Source organism: Pristiophorus japonicus, chromosome 1, assembly GCF_044704955.1.
Source record: "Pristiophorus japonicus isolate sPriJap1 chromosome 1, sPriJap1.hap1, whole genome shotgun sequence".
Classification (NCBI taxonomy): domain Eukaryota; kingdom Metazoa; phylum Chordata; class Chondrichthyes; family Pristiophoridae; genus Pristiophorus; species Pristiophorus japonicus.
The window spans coordinates 226,370,471-226,390,866 of NC_091977.1; the positions used below are offsets into that span (position 1 = coordinate 226,370,471).

The 20,396-nt window shown below is 42.6% G+C and overlaps 1 protein-coding gene across 4 annotated transcripts in view; it reads left to right on the plus strand.

The window, feature by feature from the left end:
- Positions 1-20,396, plus strand: part of tjp2a (tight junction protein 2a (zona occludens 2)) — a 196,335-nt gene that overhangs the window by 81,511 nt on the left and 94,428 nt on the right. Inside the window, exon 1 of one of the 4 annotated variants that reach the window (XM_070887253.1) lies at positions 3,226-3,371. The exons of the other annotated variants lie outside the window; for them this stretch is intronic. The gene's annotated coding sequence lies outside the window, so the exon portion shown is untranslated. Of the gene's footprint in view, positions 1-3,225; positions 3,372-20,396 lie in introns of those variants that run through there. 4 annotated transcript variants of the gene reach the window in all.

Sequence of the window (20,396 nt, forward strand, 5' to 3'; positions counted from 1 at the left end):
TCATTTTTCATTTTAGTTCCAGAATTTGAAGTTTCTTCTATTCTATTCAATACAACACTGTATCAAGAGCCCTGTAATGAAACTTGAGTGAAGTCTTGGTGTTTACATAACCAAGAAAGTACAAATTAAGGTCTTAAAACAAATTACTGGCACCCTTGCAGTCGTCGTCATCATCATCATCATCATCATCATCATCATAGGCAATACAGTTGGGAGAGAAATAACATTGTGGTGGAATGGGGGGGAAGATAAAAGCCTTTATTAAAAAAATATATATAAATTAAATGAATGAATTAATAAATGAATAAACAAACAAACAAACTGGAATACTTCAATGTTTTGGTTTCTTTGAAAGCCTGGCAACACTTTCACCAAATAATTTTTAGAACCAGCTTCTGCTGTGCTTCTGATGGAAATAAAACTGGAAAAACAATTACAAGAAGGAGAGGCAAGTACTGTGCGGACAAAACCTCTTTTCCATCTCAGTTTCCCACAGAATTTAATACAAAAGAATTTGTGTTGGAAAATGGATCGTGTTGTAGATGGGAAATATGTTGGTGCATATAGATTGGAAAATGAAAAGTAGTATTCTCATACATTTCCATTTTATGTGAAAACCTAGGAGGGTATCATGAGGAATTATGTAGCATAATTTAAAGCGGTTCAATTTAGAACTAAAAGTATGAAATTATACTTGGTTGGAGGAAAGAAAACAAGTTATTTAAACCTATGAAAAATGAGTCTCTGGGATACATTCATCCTGATAAAGTTTTCATTATAAATGGTTCAATGGTAATATTTTGTTCGTACATTTGCTTAAATGTTAAGAAATTGACCTTCATAAGCACCTAAAGCATTTACTCCATCATTGGTGGCCATGCCTTCAGCTGCCTAGGTATGCAGAATTTGAGCACAGCCAGCGGAAGGAGCATGTGGCAAACCAGACTCCTCACCCACCCTTTCCTTCAATCACTGTCTACCCCACCTGTTAGAGACTGTAATTCCCACATTGGACTGTACAGTCACCAGAGAACTCCCTTTTAGAGTGGAAGCAAGTTTTCCTCAATTTCGAGGGACTGCCTATGATGATGAAGCTCTGGAATTCCCTTCCTAAACCTCTCTGACTCACTACCTCTTCTCTTAAGGCGCTCCTTAAAACCTACCTCTTTGACCAAGCTTTTGATCACCTGTCCTAATATCTCCTTATGTGGCTCGGTGTCAAATTTTATAAAGTGGCTCGGGTCATTTGACTATGTTTAAGGCGCCATATAAATATAAGTGCTTATATTGCCTCCCATCATTCTTCCTCCCCAGGGGTAATGTTACATGCAAGTCCTCATTTGGGTCAATTATTAACTTTAACTTGTGATGCAACCAGTGTGTCATTCTTAAATACATAGAGGGATTCTATTTTACCTCCCCTTTTGAAAACATTATGTTTGATGGTTAATGTTTAGCGCAATTCAGTAGAGAGAATAACAATGAAGTGGCATTATTAATCTTATTGCAAAAATCTATCATCAAATGCACCAATTGCCAAGTACACAAACCCTTCCTTAATCATGCTAGTTGTGTGTCAGTGAATTATTCCAATCTCGGGAATCAGATGACCTTTTTTTCTCAACTGAACAGTTTGATTGGATTGGAGGTTTTAATCTCTAGAACTATGTCCCACTATAATGAATCCGCCTCATTTTAAAGGAGACCAATGTATTAGATATTTTGTAAATGGCTGGTTTTAAAGATAACTTTATTTGGGTTATTTAATTTTTAACGATAGTGGTGGCTTTTCCATGATGATGATTAAATCTGTGCCATTACGATATAAAGAGATGGTTATACAAATGATTTGTAAAATGCAAAGTTTCCTTTTGGCATAGATGCCAAAGTGTTATAAAGCTTCACTGAAAATGGAAGTCATTCCCATTTAGGGAAAAAATGATAGCTGTATAATAAAGGTGCTCAATTACGAGAGGTTTTGATAGATGAAACTGTTTCCACTGGCAGGAGGGTTGGTAATCAGAGGACACAGAGTTAAGATAATTGGCAAAAAAGCTATGGGTGGTGGAAGAAGATAAGGACAATTATTTTATGCAGCGAGTGTTTATGCTTTGGAACATGAAGCAGATTCAATAGTAACTTTCAAAAGGGAATTGGATATACAGTATACTTAAAAAGGAAACATTTTGCAGGGCTTTGGTGAAAGAACAGGTGAGTGGGACTAATTGGACAGCTCTTTCAAAGAGCCCGCACAGGCACAAAATGGGCTGAATGATCTCCTTTTGTGCTGTATGATTACTTGCATTAGTGTATTGTCTATGTCCAGATTATTTGGGCTAAGAAAAAAAAGTTTCAAATTGTCCAAAGTTAATTAATCTTTTCAGATGGGGCTAATTTAAAAAAAAAACTATCACTAAATAGAAATTGCCTTTCTTTGGAAATAATTGACGTTTTGTAACCTCCCCCACACACAAACAAAAACCATCTGGACCCATTAACTTATGATTTACCGATATACATTAATGCCGCAATGATGTGCATTAAAAATTGAGTGCGCACGATGCAAAGACATGCAGTATCGCTTACAGCCATCGCAGTCGGGTTACCAACTCTGGACGTAGACCTGAGGGTTTCATCACATGACTTTTCACCACCAACTGCCCCACCCTGTTAAATAATGTGTATTCCCATCAACAATTTAAACAAAATAACTAACCATATGTGAAAGTATTCAAAGAAAAAATGAGGGGGACAAATCTCATTTTAATGCCTTGGTTCTTGGTTACAGCAGTGTCTAGGAAATTAATATTGAATTCCTGGGGCCTCCAGGACAACCCTGCAGGGCTTGGCAACCCTGGCTCACTCTGAATTAGAATAATCAATGCAAACCGACGATGTCTGGGCTCGGTTTACTTTTAAGAGGACCTGAGTCCACCAGGACTGCTCTTGTATGAATTTTAAGTCAAACTCTCAAGCAAATCCCCTCACCACCGTAATATTTTTTAAAGTGTGTTAAAACAAACTTTTGAACGGAATAAATTGGTTCTCGGCGATGAAAGCTGGGAAAAAGCTCGGGCGGGCGGCTGGGTTCTGACGGGGCTCGGGTTCGAGCCCAGGGCGACAATGAAGCAAAAAGCGGCGGCCAACTCTCCGAGGACTGGATAGTTGCATCGTAAGGCACTGGTTAGCAACTGAATTCTGCTTACTGCTCGGGCAATGGGAGTCTTTGCCCCTGCGCGGCTGTTGGGAACGACCTGAGACAAGGTGTGGATTCCCAGGACTGGGGAAAGAGGGGGAAGACAAGGTCTTCCTGACTGGCAGCTTGACACTTGCAAAAGTGGGAGACGTAGAAAACTCTTCCGTTACCTGAGGTGAAGCATTTATTTTTTGAACCTTACAAAAAAAGTTTTACGAAAAAAAAGTTTTGTCCAATTTTTTTTAGTGGTGGTGGCCAGGTGTTGGGAGAAGACCCAGGTATCTCCTCCATAACTGCTGGGGGTGGGAACTCCTGTTTTTTTTTACCTGTCTGTTAATCTGCAAAATGGCTGTCAGGTTCCAGGAGCAGGCAAGTGTTGTGTGGAAAAGGAGTTTAAAAAACATTCTTCTTGCGCTTCTCTGCGTCCTTTTCAGCTTCAGGCTGTCAATCAACTGACATTCTATAATAACTCGAATGTATTTTCTTCCCTTTTTTTGTCAGTTTTAAAAGACTGAGATCGGTGGCACTCTTGCGGTACAGGAACCAGAAAGGACGTGCTAAAAATGTTCAGGTTTTCAGTGTGATTTTTTTTTTGCAGTGCCGCTTTTGCTAATGTGCAAATGAAGGAATTAACTGCAATTCACCGTCATTGGGAGAGTTGAATGTCCTTCGTTCATTAGACAATTTCCCTTTTATTGACAGTACCTTAAATGTTACTGTTAAATCACCATGTAATGTATATAAAATTATAACTTTGAATTGCTCTTGGCACCGGATTGCTCAATTCCTCTATCTACATAAGTTGCTGCACTCCAAAAGTAATTCATTGTGTAAAATACTTTTGCTGAAATATAGTTTTTTTTCTTTACATAAAAATAGTTCAGAGATAATGTTTGCACAAATTTGTTATGAACTTGGCTCAGTAGGTAACGCGCTCTCGCTGGTCAGTCAGAGGGTTGCGGGTTCAAGCCTTACTTCAGGGACTTCAAAGAATCAAACTGCACAGAAGGAGACCATTCGGGCCCACCGTGCCTGTACCAGCTCTTTGAAAGAGCTATCTGGTTAGTCGCATTCCCCCTGCTCTTTCCCCATAGCCCTTGAGCCCCTAGTCTAGGCTGGCACTCCCAATGCAGTACTGAGGGAGTGCTGCACTGTCAGAGGTGATGACCGGTAAATCATCCTGATGAGACGCTAAACCAGGGGCCCCGTCTTCTCCCTCAGATGAACGTAGTTGATCCCTTGGCCACTATTTTGAAGAAGGGGAGTTATCCCCGGTGTCCTGGCCAATATTTATCCCGCTAAAACAGATGATCTGGTCACTTATTTCATTGCTTAATGTAGACTCTTGCTTTGTGCAAATTGCCTGCCATGGTTTCCTACATTACAACAGTGTCTACACTTCAGAAAAGTACTTCATTGGCTGTAACGTGCTTTGAGATGTCCTGAGGTTGTGAAAGAAAGGTGTTGAATCAATGCAAGTCATGTCTTTTTTTTTCTATTGACTACTGTATAACAGGTGAATGGGAATAGTAATGTATACAAATAGCAGTGGACTGCTAGTGATTACTGAAGGAAAAACTGGTTACCAGGGAGCAACCTGTGCTGCTTTGTTTACCAGTCGGAAAAATTCAAACTAAGAAAATCAACATTAATTTACTTATGGGGTGCAGCAAGACCTCATTTATATAGTACCGGTTGAACCTCCCTTATCTGGAACCCTTGGGACCTGACCTGTTCTGGATAAGGGATGGTCATGTTAAATTGGATGGTGCAGGTACTGAGCAAGGGGATATTGGGGCTGGGAGTGCAGCAGAGAGATCATTTGGGGGGGTGGTGGTTCGCAGGGTCAGGCCAGCGATTGCGGGAGTCGGCAGTGAGGAAGGACTTCTATTTGTTCATGTCGAAGTTCTGCGCATGTGCCACCCGGTGCCCGGGGATGGTTCCGGACGAGGGGTGGTGCCGGTAAGGGAGGTTCAACCTGTATCTTGTAATATAAACAGCATTACAAGCTGCTTTACAGAAGGCATATGGGAAACGGATGCTGAACCACAAAAGGAGAGATTAGCATGAGTGATTGAAAGCTTGGGTGAAGAGATAGGTGTTGAGATTTTTTTTTGAAGAAGGTAGAAAGTTGGAGTTTTTGGGAGGGAATTGTAGAGAGTAAAACCAAGCTTTTGGTCATCTGTCCTGATATATCCTTCTGTGGCTCGATGTCAAAAATGTTTTTATTGATGTTGCTGTGTTAAGCGCCGTGGGACATTTTGCTGTGTTAAATGCACTCTTTTTTTAATGCAAGTTGTTGAGAATAGGACCCAGGCAGCTGAAGGCTATGCTACTGGTAGGGTGAAGGAAGAGGTGCACAATATATTGGACCAGAATTTGCTGGAGCGGGACATTCCTTTATTTGCTGTTAAAAAGCTTTGGGATGTCCTGAGGTGGTGAAAGGCACTGAATAAATGCAAGTCTTTCTTTAAATTGCCAATGTAAACTGAATAGTGTTGCTAATCAAAGGTGGCGAGGACATCTTGTGATCTTGTTTAACTTAATTCAAATGATGCTGCATGTGGAGTAATCCAATAAAGCTCCTTGGGAAGACTATTCCAACGCAGTCCTGGCCAGTATCCCTGGTTCTACCCTCCATAAACTTGAGGTCATCCAAAAATACTGCCCGTGTCCTAACTCTCAAGTCCTGCTCACCAACTCACTGACTTACATTGGCTCCCAGTTAAGCATACCTCAGTTTTAAAAAATAAAATTCTTATCCTTCTTTTCAAATCTCTCCATGGCTCCACCCCTCCCTAACTTTGTAACCTCCTCCAGCCCTACAATCCCTCCCCTAAGGTCTCAGCGCTCCACTAATTCTGGCCTTTTGCCCATCCCCGATTTTAATTGCTCCACCAGTGGCGGTCGTGCCTTCAGCTACCTCGGCCCTAAGCTCTGGAATTTCCTCCCTGAACCACTCTGTCTCTCTACTTCTCTCTCCTTTAAGACTCTCCTTAAAACCTACCTCTTTGTCCAGTCTATTGGTCATCTGCCCTAACATCATCGTCATATATGGTGCCAATTTTGTCTGATAACTCTCCTGTGAAGTGCCTTGGGATGTTTTATTATGTTAAAGGTGCTATAGGAATGTAAATTATTCTATTTAGGGGTAATGTATTTAAAGATTTTAGAACAACTGAGTGAGATTTGGTGCTGAATTTTTCTGGAATCTTATTTATTGAGTATACTTGTTTTATTAAGATAAAATATGTTGAAATATTGTCGGTGTAAAGTATGTAAAACAAAATTACCTGCATAACTTTTTAAAAAAAATGTGGCTATAATGCAATCAGTGAATCGAATAGGACACCAAACAGCTTTGGCTCGCTGCCTCAGATTCCATGAACAAATGTTGGTCTTCTGAAAACTGTGAAGTGCTTTGTTCATCTGGTGACTTGTTTGGAAGGCCTCACTTGTGCTCTCAAGAATGAGATTCATTCTGATGATGTCTTTGTGCGGCAGTTTATCACAACATCTCCTTTCCATTTAGTTTTGACCGGGATATGTGGCTTTTCCAAAACTAAATTGGGGTGGGGGGAGCTTGGGGGTTGGTGGAGACTGGGGAGGGGATGCTACTTGAGTACGCTGTTAAGCAAATCCACAGAAAATGCACGAGATTGCAACCTTGGCTCTTTTAAAAAATTATTATTGTTTACTTTACAACCCTTGGGTGGAGTAAATGACAGGGGCATGGACACAATGGGCTGAAATGGATTCCTTCCATGGTGTAAACTTCTATGTTTTCAATGGATTGTTTGTTGCCATTTTTTTTTGCATTAGCTAATGTTTCAAAGGCCACTAGATATTGTAGGTGAACTGCAGCAACTGGAGTATGGTTTAAAACCTTGGAGATGGGTCAGTTCTTGCTTAGTTTCTGCACCTGTAACTGAACAATACTTTCAAAAAAAAATTCTCCCCTCCTAGAATCAAAAAATTATACAGCACAGAAGGAGGCCATTTGGCCCATCGTGCCTGGCCAACTCTTTGAAAGAGCTGTTGAACTAGTAGCACTCCCCCTGCTCGTTCCCCATCGTTCTGCAATTTTTTCCCTTCAATTATTTATCCAATTCCCTTTTCAAACTTGGAGGGAATCTTTGGAATTCTCTACCCCAAAGGGCTGTGGATGCTGAGTCATTGGGCATATTCAAGGCTGAGATATATAGATATTTGGACTCGAGGGAAAATCTGGGGACATGGGGACTGGGTGGGAAAGTAGAGTTGAGGTTGAAGTTCAGCCATGATATTGAATGGCAGGGAATATGGCCTCCTACTCCTAATTGTGTCCCTAAAATTACTACTGAATCGTTTTCCACCGCCCTTGCAGGTAGTGCATTCCAAATCATCATAACTTGCCGCAAATCTTTTCCCTCATATTGCCTGTTTTTCGCTAATTACCTTAAATCTGAGTCCTCTGGTTGACAACCCTTCTGCCAATGGAAACCGTTTCTCCTTATTTGCTCTTCTCAAACCCCTTCATGATTTTGAACACCTACCTCCCCTTAACCTTCTCTGTGTAACTAAAGTCCCTCATCCCTGGTACCATTCTAGGAAATCACTTCTGCACCCTCTCTAAGGCCTTGACATCCTTCCTAAAGTGTGGTGTCCAGAATTGGCCACAATTCTCCAGGGTGAGGTCGAACCAGTGTTTTATACCTGTGTTCTTGCTAAGTTTTCCTGGTAGTTGACCTCAGTGAATCTTGTAGGTTTAGTTTCGGGCTGCTACTGGTGACACCATCACTGCAGCATAAAACCAATAGAAAGATTCACCATGAGGTGCCCCTAACACCGCCTATGTTTCACTTAGACATGTATTAGGCAGAAACTTGTAAGATGAAATAAATCGTGTCCTATTTGGAAAAGATGCAACATTATAAATTAACATTTTGTGAGTTCAGCAGTTGAGGTGAAACATGTAATTTTATTGATGGCTGGAGGAATAGTTTATCTCTGAGGCATCTGTGACCCAGAAACACACCCTGCCACAGCAATTAATGAGTCAAATATGCTTGGGTGGGAAGATTAGTGTCATTATTAGTTCTTCCAAGTTTTGTGTAGCCTTTCAAGCACATTGGGTCCTTTTTTTTCATTTTAAATGTGTTTTTGAATCGCCATTCAATCCATTAAGGATTATACTATGAAGCATTGGTATGATTTGGGTGTACGTGCGTCCATCCAAAATACTTTTTTTTAGCTTTTGTTTCAATTTGAGGAAAGTGATTTTGCAATTTTAGAGTGGGTTTCCACAGGGCTGCTTTTGTACTGCCACTTATCAACTTAAAGAGCAGCATTTTGCAGGGGTTCACTTTTTTTTTATATTTAAAATGGTTTATCTTCCCCTTCCTATTCCATCGCCCTTTAAATATTTAATTTAATTTAAAAGTCTGGTGCAAAAATCTTTGTTTTGAAGGCTTGTAGATCTGAGAATGTGAGACTTGTACATCAATTTTAGTGATACTGGACTGCTTCCTATAAAAGTACCAAATGTTCAGTGATATGGTAATGTCTGAACACACTCTCTCGATTTTGCTAGTCCAATTTTAAAATGCGAACCAAGGAAATCTAAAGTGACTTAAAATTGAAGTATATAGTGCATTTTTTGGTCATAACTTTTCTAGTTTGACAATCCTTGGAGCTACATGTTTTGTTTTTAAATTAAGGTTACTCATGTTTTCCGGAATGTTAATGAAGACTGGCTAGCTTGAGACGGGCACAGCATCTTGATATGTAATTTATGCAGGAATGTAAAGATGGTTTGTTTGGGTTGGATGAAAGAGAAGTTGGAAATATTTGGGGTTAGCGTGATTGACTGACTTAATTGAGCATGGCCTTGTGTATATACTATATTTACATGGATAGGAACAGGAGGAGGCCATTCAGCCCCTCTAGCCTATTCCGCCATTCAGTTAGATCATGGCTGATCTGTATCTTAACTCCATCCACTTGCCTTGATTCTGCAACTGTTAATATCCTATCAATCTCCAATTTTAATTGATCCCCAGCCTCAACAGCTTTTGTGGGGAGGAGGGGAGAGAGTTCCAGATTTCCACTACCCTTTGAGTGAAGAAGTGCCTCCTGACTTCACCCTTGAACAACCTAGCTCTAATTTTAAGGTTCTGCCCGCTTGTTCTGGACTCCACTCCTTTCCTCCCCACCCCCGCAACCAGAGAAAATAGTTTATTTCTCTTTCTACCCTGTTGCATTCTTTCATCATATATTTGTCATGGGGGTATCTTCTGATATGCAATGGTAGCACGTTAATTTTTAAAACTAAGGAGTCACAGTCTATGATTAGAGGCTGCAGCGCATTCTGGAGGGGGAGGGTGAACAGCCAGCTGTCGTGGTACATATAGGTACCAACGATATAGGTAAAAAAAATGGGATGATTTCCTACAAGCTGAGTTTAGGGAGCTAGGAGTTAAATTTAAAAGTGGACCTCAAAGGTAGTAATCTCAGGATTGCTACCAATGCCACGTGCTAGTCAGAGTAGGAATGGCAGGATAGCTAAGATGAATACGTGGCTTGAGACATGGTGCAGGAGGGAAGAATTCAAATTTCAGGGACATTGGAATCGGTTCTGGGGGAGGTGGGACCAGTACAAACTGGACGGTCTGCACCTGGGCAGGACTGGAACCAATGTTCTAGGGGGAGTGTTTGCTTGTACTGTCGGGGAGGGTTAAGCTAATATGGCAGGGGAATGGGAACCTATGCAGGGAGACAGAGGGAAGTAGAATGGGGGCAGAAGCAAAAAATAGAAAGAAGAAAAGTAAAAGTGGAGGCAGAGAAACCCAAGGCAAAAATCAAAAAGGGGCACATTACAGCAAAATTCTAAAGGGACAAAGTGTGTTAAAAAGACAAGCCTGAAGGCTCTGTGCCTCAATGCGAGGAGTATTCGTAATAAGGTGAATGAATTAACTGCGCAGGCAGCTATTAACGAATATGATATTATTGGGATTACGGAGACATGATTCCAGGGTGACCAAGGCTGGGAACTCAACATTGGTGAGGCGTGAGTCCGGGGTCAGCGAGAGGCCTATAAAGGCCGTGAGTTCAGCAGTCGGGAGGTGCGTCGCTGAGGCGCGAGTCCGGGGTCAGCGAGAGGCCTATAAAGGCCGCGAGTTCAGCAGTCGGGAGGTGGGTCGCTGAGGCGTGAGTCCGGGGTCGGCGAGAGGCCTATAAAGGCTGCGAGTTCAGCAGTCGGGAGGTACGTCGCTGAGGCGCGAGTCGGCGAGAGGCCTATAAAGGCCGTGAGTTCAGCAGTCGGGAGGTGCGTCGCTGAGGCGTGAGTCCGGGGTCGGCGAGAGGCCTATAAAGGCTGCGAGTTCAGCAGTCGGGAGGTGCGTCGCTGAGGCGTGAGTCCGGGGTCGGCGAGAGGCCTATAAAGGCCCAGCTGATGCAGCTACAGGGAGAAGGCAAAAAAGAAATAGAAAGAAATAGAAAGGTGATGTCACAGCCAACGGGGTAAGTGATTGGTGAGTAGTTTTTCTTTTTTCTTTTCTATATCACTGAGTAACATTTAGCACTGTTGTTGCCAATTTAAGTGTATCTAAGGGTTAAGTCATGGCAGGAGAGCTCGGACACGTGTTATGCTCCTCCTGTGCTATGTGGGAAATCAGGGACGCCTCCGGTGTTCCTGATGACTGTGTGCGGGAAATGTATCCGCCTCCAGCTCCTGACGGACCGCGTTGCGGAACTGGAGCTGCGGGTGGATTCACTCTGGAGCATGCACGATGCTGAGAATGATGTGAGTAGCATGTTTAGTGAGTTGATCTTACCGCAGGTAAAGGGTACACAGCCATATAGGGAATGGAAGACCAACAGGAAGAGCAGTGCAAGGAAGGTAGTGCAGGGATCCCCTGTGGTCATCCCCCTGCAAAACAGATACACCGCTTTGAGTACTGTTGAGGCGGATGACTCATCAGGAGAGAGCAGCAGCAGTCAGGTTCATGGCACCGTGGCTGGCTCTGCTGCACAGGAGGGCAGGAAAAAGTGGGAGAGCGATCGTGATAGGGGATTCAATTGTAGGGGAATAGATAGGTGTTTCTGCGGCCGCAACCGGGACTGCAGGATGGTATGTTGCCTCCCTGGTGCAAGGATCAAGGATGTCTCTGAGCGGATGCAGGACATTCAGAAAAGGGAGGGGTGAACAGCCAGTTGTCATGCTGCATATAGGTACCAGTGACATAGGTAAAAAACGGGATGAGTTCCTACGAGGCGAATTTAGGGAGCTAGGAGCTAAATTTAAAAAGTAGGACCTCAAAAGTAGTAATCTCAGGATTGCTACCAGTGCCATGTGCTCGTCAGAATAGGAATCGCAGGATTGCTCAGATGAATACGTGGCATGAGGAGTGGTGCAGAAGGGAGGGATTCAAATTCCCGGGACATTGGAACCGGTTCTGGGGGAGATGGGATCAGTACAAACCGGACGGTCTGCACCTGGGCAGGATTGGAACCAATATCCGAGGGGGAGTGTTTGCTAGTGCTGTTGGGGAGGAGTTAAACTAATATGGCAGGGGGATGGGAACCTATGCAGGGAGACAGAGGGAAATAAAAAGGAGGCAGAAGCAAAATATAGAAAGGAGAATAGTAAAAGTAGAGGGCAGAGAAACCCAAAGCAAAAAGGGCCACATTACAGCAAAATTCTAAAGGGGCAAAGTATGTTTTTAAAAAAAAACAAGCCTGAAGGTTCTGTGCCTCAATGCGAAGAGTATTCGGAATAAGGTGGATGAATTAACTGCGCAGATAGCAGTTAATGGATACGATGTGATTGGCATCACGGAGACATGGCTCCAGGGGCACCAAAGCTGGGAACTCAACAACCAGGGGTATTCAGCATTTAGGAAGGATAGACAGAAAGGAAAAGGAGGCGGGGTGGCGTTGCTGGTTAAAGAGGAAATCAATGCAATTGTAAGGAAGGACAATTAGCCTAGATGATGTGGAATCGGTATGGGTGGAGCTGCAGAATTCCAAAGGGCAGAAAACGCTAGTGGGAGTTGTGTATAGACCACCAAATAGTAGTAGTGAGGTTGGGGACAGCATCAAACAAGAAATAAGGGATGTGTGCAATAAAGGTACAGCAGTAATCATGGGCGACTTTAATCTACACATTGATTGGGTTAACCTAACTGGTAACAATGCGGTGGAGGAGGATTTCCTGGACTGTATTAGGGATGGTTTTCTAGACCAATATGTCAAGGAACCAACCAGGGAGCTGGGTATTGTGTAATGAGAAGGGACTAATTAGCAATCTTGTTGTGCGAGGCCCCTTGGGGAAAAGTGACCATAATATGGTAGAATTCCTTTATTAAGATGGAGATTGACACAGTTAATTCAGAGACTAGGGTCCTGAACTTGGGGAAAGGTAACTTCGATGGTATGAGACATGAATTGGCTAGAATAGACTGACGAGTGATACTTAACGGGTTGACTGTGGATAGGCAATGGCAAACATTTAAAGATCACATGGATGAACTTCAGCAAATGTGCATCCTTGCCTGGAATAAAAATAAAACTGGCAAGGTGGCTCAACCATGGCTAACAAAGGAAATTAAGGATAGTGTTAAAGCCAAGGAAGAGGCATATAAATTGGCTAGAAAAAGCAACAAACCTGAGGACTGGGAGAAATTTAGAATTCAATAGAGGAGGACTAAGGGTTTAATTAAGAGGGGGAAAATTGAGTACGAGAGAAAGCTTGCAGCGAATACAAAAACTGACTGTAAATGCTTCTATAAATATGTGAAGAGAAAAAGACAAATGTAGGTCCCTTGCAGTCAGAATCAGGTGAATTTATAATGGGGAACAAAGAAATGGCAGACCAATTGAACAAATTTTTTTGTTCTGTCTTCACGAAAGAAGACACAAATAACCACCTGGGAATACTAGGGGTTCAAGAGTCGAGCAAGAAGGAGGAACTGAAGGAAATCCTTATTAGTCAAGAAATTGTGTTGGGGAAATTGATGGGATTGAAGGCCAATAAATCCCCGGGGCCTGATAGTCTGCATCCCAGAGTACTTAAGGAAGTGGCCCCAGAAATAATGGATGCATTGGTGATCATTTTCCAACAGTCTTATCGACTCTGGATCAGTTCCTATGGACTGGAGGGTAGCTGATGTAACACCACTTTTTTTAAAAAGCAGGGAGAGAGAAAACAGGGAATTATAGACTGGTTAGCCTGACATCAGTAGAGGGGAAACTGTTGGAATCAATTATTAAAGATGAAATAGCAGCGCACTTGGAAAGCAGTGACAGGATCGGTCCAAGTCAGTATGGATTTATGAAAGGGAAATCATGCTTGAGAAATCTTCGAGAATTTTTTGAGGATGTAACTACTGGCGTGGACAAGGGAGAACCAGTGGATGTGGTATATTTGGACTTTCAAAAGGCTTTTGACAAGGTCCCACACAAGAGATTGGTGTGCAAAATTAAAGCACATGGTATTGGGGGTAATATACTGACATGGATAGAGAACTGGTTGGCAGACAGGAAACAGAGAGTCGGGATAAACGGGTCCTTTTCAGAATGGTAGGCAATGACTAGTGGAGTGCCGCAGGGCTCAGTGTTGGGACCACAGCTCCTTACAATATACATCAATGATTTGGATGAAGGAATTGAGTGTAATATCTCCAAGTTTGCAGATGACATTAAACTGGTTGGCGGTGTGAGCTGTGAGGGGGACGCTAAGAGGCTGCAGGGTGACTTAGACAGATTAGTGAGTGGGCAAACGCATGGCAGATGCAGTATAATGTGGATAAATGTGAGGTTATCCACTTTGGGGGCAAAAACGCGAAGACAGAATATTATCTGAATGGTGGCAGATTAGGAAAACGGGAGGTGCAACGAGAACTGGGTGTCATGGTTCATCAGTCATTGAAATTTGGCATACAGGTACAGCAGGCGGTGAAGAAGGCAAATGGCATGTTGGCCTTCATAGCTAGGGGATTTGAGTATAGGAGCAGGGAGGTCTTACTGCAGTTGTACAGGGCCTTAGTGAGGCCTCACCTGGAATATTGTGTTCAGTTTTGGTCTCCTAATCTGAGGAAGGATGTTCTTGCTATTGAAGGAGTGCACCAGACTGATTCCCGGGATGTCTGGACTGACATATGAGGAGAGACTGGATCGACTGGGCCTTTATACATTGGAGTTTAGAAGGATGAGAGGGGATCTCATAGAAACATACAAGATTCTGATGGGATGGGACAGGTTAGATGCGGGTAGATTGTTCCCGATTGTTGGAAGTCCAATAGTCTTAGGAGAAGGGGTAGGCCATTTAGGACTGAGATGAAGAGAAAGTTCTTCACTGAGTTGTTAAGCTGTGGAATTCCCTGCCGCAGAGAGTTGTTGATGCCAGTTCATTGGATATATTCAAGAGGGAGTTAGATATGGCCCTTACGGCTAAGGGGATCAAGAGGTATGGGGAGAAAGCAGGCAAGGGGTACTGAGGGAATGATCAGCCATGATCTTATTGAATGGTGATGCAGGCTCGAAGGGCCGGATGGCCTACTCCTGCACCTACTTTCTATGTTTCTAAGACCTAGCTCTGTCAAGCCTGTGTGATGGCTGGTGTGCAACGGCCACTACACGTTTTTAACAAAAAATCCACAGACAGGCATCTTCCACACTTCAAAATGTAGTTCAGGACCTGGAATATTAGGTCCTTCATTGAAACACCTGTGAACTCATCCCTTTTTGGTGTGGAAGTAAGTCATCCTAGATATGAGGGACCACCCAAGAAGAAGATATTCAAGACTTGAGATCGCTAGAATTTTGGGCTCTCGCGGAATCGAGGGATATGGGGATTTGGCAGGAAAGTAGAGTTGAGGACGAAGATCAGCCATGACCTCATTGAATGGTGGTGCAGGCTCAATGGGCTGAATGACGTACTCTTGCTCCTATTATGTTCTTCTTAAAGAAAACATTTATGGAAATTAGCTCTGAACTGAAAGAAGCAATTTCTGGGTGTTCCGTACCTGATTCAATCAAGTGGGTAGAAACATAGAAACATAGAAAATAGGTGCAGGAGCAGGCCATTCAGCCCTTCTAGCCTGCACCGCCATTCAATAAGTTCATGGCTGAACATGAAACTTCAGTACCCCCTTCCTGCTTTCTCGCCATACCCCTTGATCCCCCGAGTAGTAAGGACTTCATCTAACTCCCTTTTGAATATATTTAGTGAATTGGCCTCAACTACTTTCTGTGGTCGAGAATTCCACAGATTCACCACTCTCTGGGTGAAGAAGTTTCTCCTCATCTCGGTCCTAAATGGCTTACCCCTTATCCTTAGAACTCTTGCTCCTATTATGTTCTTCTTAAAGAGAACGTTTATGGAAATTAGCTCTGAACTGAAAGAAGCAATTTCTGGGTGTTCTGTACCTGATTCAATCAAGTGGGTAGTGAACAGTTAATATTGGAACCCTGGCTCATTCCTACAGTTCACTCGCTTAATCCATTCATTGTAATACTCTTGAGATTGTCTCTGTTTTGATATAATTATAGTGGATTTAAAAAAAGGGCAAGTTCCATTTTAAGTTGGATGACCAATAGAATATGGAACTACTATTCATTTTTAAAATCTGAGGTGATTAGCATTATTTTTTTGCCATCATTGTACAGCATAGCCCCTACTTAGTATGTATGGTGTAATAATGCGGTAAATTCAGTGTTGTGGCCAAGGTTCTGTGACTGACTTGTGTTCTGAATGGGCTGTTTTGCTACTGGAGTACAATTGTAACTGGCAGGATTTGTGCTACATGTAGGGCAGCGGTGTATTAAAGTTACATAATCTGGCTTGATGAATTCTGGAAATGGATGATTCCCGGTGCCTGGACTGACTAGCTGTAGGTGATTGCTATGGTGCAGTACTGCACCTCAGAATGAAGTCCATTCAGGCATTGCAAAGAAAATGGGCCCATATGTTGCACTCGTTCAGGCTTCACAGCGGATTTGTGAGTCTCTTTTGCTGTTTTTCATTCTCAAACTTTTTTTGTTGGTGTCTGTAGTTTGTTTCTTTCCATCCTAATAATGGTCCAAAGTCTACTGTTAATTGAAACTTCTGGTTATCGTCTTCTGCTGCAGTTTAAACTGGCACAATGATGCCCAATTAAAAGATTATTTGTTGTGATGGCAATCAATTTCTATTGACACTAACTGGAGCCATATGCATGATGCAGCACTGTTAGTCAAGTAATTCTTAATGGCTGAAAATATGTATGCAGCTTTAAAAAAAAATCAGTGTGCATGTCATGACTGTCAAATTGTAAACTAATTTATAACCGATGGATTGCAGTATTATCAGATCAGACAGTACAGCAGGCGGCCATTGGGCCCATTGCGCCTGTGCTGGCTTTTGAAAAGAACAGTCCAGTTAGTCGCATTTCCCCCCCCTGCACTTTCCCCATAGCCCTGTAAGATTTTCCTTTGCAAGTATTTATCTAGTTCCCTTTAGAATGTTACTATTTAATCTGTTTCCACCATCCTTTCAGGCAGTGCATTCCAGATCATAACTCGCTGCATTAAAAAAAATCTCCCCATCTCCCTTCTGGTTCTTTTGCCAGTGATCTTAAATCGGTGTACTCTGGTCGCCGTCCCTCTTGCCAGTGGAGAGTTGTAAGAATGAAGGCTTTCATAAAATTTTATATAAAGATTACACCGACTTGACCAGTTTTATATTTGACACATGATGAGTTTAAAAGTTTGATTTATTTTTAAAGCGTCTCTAAGGAAGGCACCCGTGTTGTGCTTGCCTCTTTTCCAATCGTGTACTATTGAGCTACAGCATTACGCAAAGCTCCACACAGTAAGGGGGGGTAGTGGTATTTATGAATATGCTTTGTTGCAGTGTAGCCGTGCATCAGGGAGCCCATTCATTTGATGGTCAGAATTGCGATGCATTTACATGTAGCCGCTTTGTGTAGAATGCTTAGATGCTTTGAAAGCACGCAGTGGTTATAATGTAACTAGAAATTGAGTCAAAATAAGAGGGGGGCGGGGGCGGGGAAATAATGCTGAAAATATGCACTGGGTCAGCCAGCATCTGAAAGCGGTTTCCACTTGTTGGGATGTCCAAAACTAGGGGCCGTCAATATAAGATAGTCACTAATAAATCCAATAGGGAATTCAGGAGAAACCTCTTTACCCAGAGAGTGTTGATAATGTGAAATTTTTGACCACAAGGAGTAATTGATGCATTTAAGGGGAAGCTAGATAAAGACAAGAGGGAGAAAGGAATAGAAGGTTGAGATGAAGTATTGTGCAAGGAGGCTCGTGTGGAGCATAAACACTGGCATGGACCAGTTGGGCTGAATGACCTGTTTCTTTGCTGTAAATTCTATGGCTGGATTTTCGAGGTGTTTTCATCACGTTTTGACCCTTCATGGCAAAAGCCCAGTTGCAAAGCCTGGGTGGGATCCTTGGGTACCTGTTTGTGGCGGTAATGGGACATACTGCCGGGGAGAGCTACGCCGGACGTGTAACGACGCAGATTGCGTTACCGTCGGACTTTCGGCACTCTCCCGACTCGTGCTGCGCCCAGAACAGCAATAGGTAAAACCTGTCTGTGCAGCCCTGCCAGCAGTGGTAAGTTAGAAAACCTGCAAAAAAGCTAAGTTAAAGTTTTTATTTTTGCATTTTTGTTTTTGCAGTGATTTGCTAGATAGTCTTGGTAATGTTTTTGGAATGTTTTTTTAAAAAAAAAAAAATTTTCTTCCCCCTTCCCAAGGCGCCTCTCGCAGCGCAAACGACCCCGCACGAAAGTTGGCGAAACTCACATTTTGCGCCACGAATAATTGTGGAACGCCTCCCTTACGCGCAGACCCCAAAGGTCAAAAGTTCGGCCTGAAATCGGTAGCGCAGCGAAAACAGTAATTTTCACATCGCTATCGTTTTCACCCATTTAAAGCAGAAAATCCAGCCCAGTAACTCTGAAGAAGGGCTCTGCCCAAATTGTTAACCCTCTTTCTCTTCACAGATGCTGTATCCAGCATTTTAGGGTTTTGTTTTAGATTTCTGGCATACACAGCTTTAATGTTTTCTTTCATCAGCAGCTAAACCAATTTACTTCATGGATTTTTTTTTTCCCCTCTGAAAACATGATGCTATATTAGAGTAGGTTTCAACCTGGCAGATGGCATTTGTCTAGGCAAGAATGCCTGGTCTGAGAACTGGTGCACAGCAGGCAAATCTCGAAGTATTTTTTAATTTAAAACACCTTTTAAATAAAGGCAGAACTTGCATTTGTATAGCATCTTTCATGGCCTCTGGACATCCAAGTACTTTACAACCAACTAAGTACTTTTCGATGCATAGTCACTGTTGTAATGTAGGAAATGCAGCAGTTAAATTGCGCACAGCAAACTCCCACAAACAGCAGTATGATAAATGACCAGATCATCTGATTTAGAATGTTGGTTGAGAGATAAATATTGACCAGGACACCGGGGAGAACTCCCCTGCTTTTCTTTGAAATAGTACTGTGGGATTTTTTTACATCCATGGTTTAATGGCTCATCCGAAAGGCGGCACCTGGGATTGTCGGCCTGGATTATGAACTCGAGTCTCTGGAGTGGGATTCATACAGATTTTTTTTACAAGAATAGTAATTATCTTGGTGTTTTCAGTGCTTGTGCTTGGCAGTATTCGGAGATGGCAGCACAATGTTCCCTTTAATTTATTTTTGCCCACGCGGCCCTTTTAACAGGCTGAGCTGGCCATTCAAATGCATGGGACCTTCAGAGCGCTGCGCAGCTTAAAGGGAACTTTGATTGTGACCTGTACCTTAATGTGAGAACCTTGTGAGGGTTATTTTTAATGGGGGCGGAAAACCCCTAATAGATGTCTGATTTTGTTTCTTGGTTGATTTTCTGTGCAGCGCTGTGCACAAAGGTGCAGGCAGGTCTTATCCCTCAGGATTCTGTCTGTGCCATTCTATAATCAAGCACGCAGGAGTAACTGAACTAGCCCCCTCCAGCGACTTGAGCACTAAAATCTAGGCTGACACTCCAGTGCAGTACTGAGAGTGTGTTGCACTGTCGGAGGTGCCGTCTTTTCGGATGAAACTTTAAACCGAGGCCCCGTCTGTGTTCTCAAGTGGATGTAAAAGATCCCATGGCAATATTTCAAAGAAGAGCAGGGGAGTTATCCCTGGTGTCCTGGCCAATATTTATCCCTCAATCAACATAACAAAAAAAAACCTTATCTGATCATTATCACATTGCTATATGTGGGAGCTTGCTTGTGCGCAAATTGGCTGCCGCGTTTCCTACATTACAACAGTGACTACACTCCAAAAATACTTCATTGGCTGTAAAGCGCTTTGAGACGTCCGGTGGTCGTGAAAGGCGCTCCATAAATCCAAGTTTTTTTTAACTTTTGGTCCGTGCATTTATCAATTGTGGAATAAGGAGTGCCTTTAAGTGCGAGGGAATGCATTGTAGGAAGAATAAGGAGGCCACCTACTGCTTGGAAAATAAGTGTCGAAATGGGGTAGAGGAACAGGAAGATCTCGGGTACAGATACATACATCATTAAAATAGCAATGTAGGTTAATAAGGCTTTTTTTTAAACGAAGCACTGGAGTTTAGTTCTAGAGGGATAGAATTGAAAAGCAAAGAAGTTATGTTAAACTTGTATCGAGCCTTAGTTAGACCACACTTGGAGTATTGTGCACCGTTCTAGTCTCAATATTATAAAAGGATATGAAGGTGAAAAAAATATTTACTAGAATGATACCAGAACTGAGAGGTTATACCCATCAGGAAAGATTGAACAGGCTGGGGCTCTTTTCTATAGAAAAGGGAAGATTGAGTGGTGACCTGATTGAGGTCTTCAAGTTTATGAAAGGATTTGATAGGGTAGACGTAGAGAACATAAGAAATAGGAGCAGGAGTAGGCCATTTGGCCCCTTGAGCCATCTCTGCCATTTAATAAGATCATGGCTGATCTGATCATGGACTCAGCTCCACTTCCCTGCCTGCTTCCCATAACCCTTTATTCCCTTATCACTCAAAAATCTGTCTATCTCCGCCTTAAATATATTCAATGACCCAGCCTCCACAGCTCTCTAGGGCAGAGAACTCCATAGATTTACAACCCTCAAGAAATTCCTCCTCATCTTAGTTTTAAATGGGCGGCCTCTTATTCGGAGACATTTGGCCAGGAGTTGCTCCAT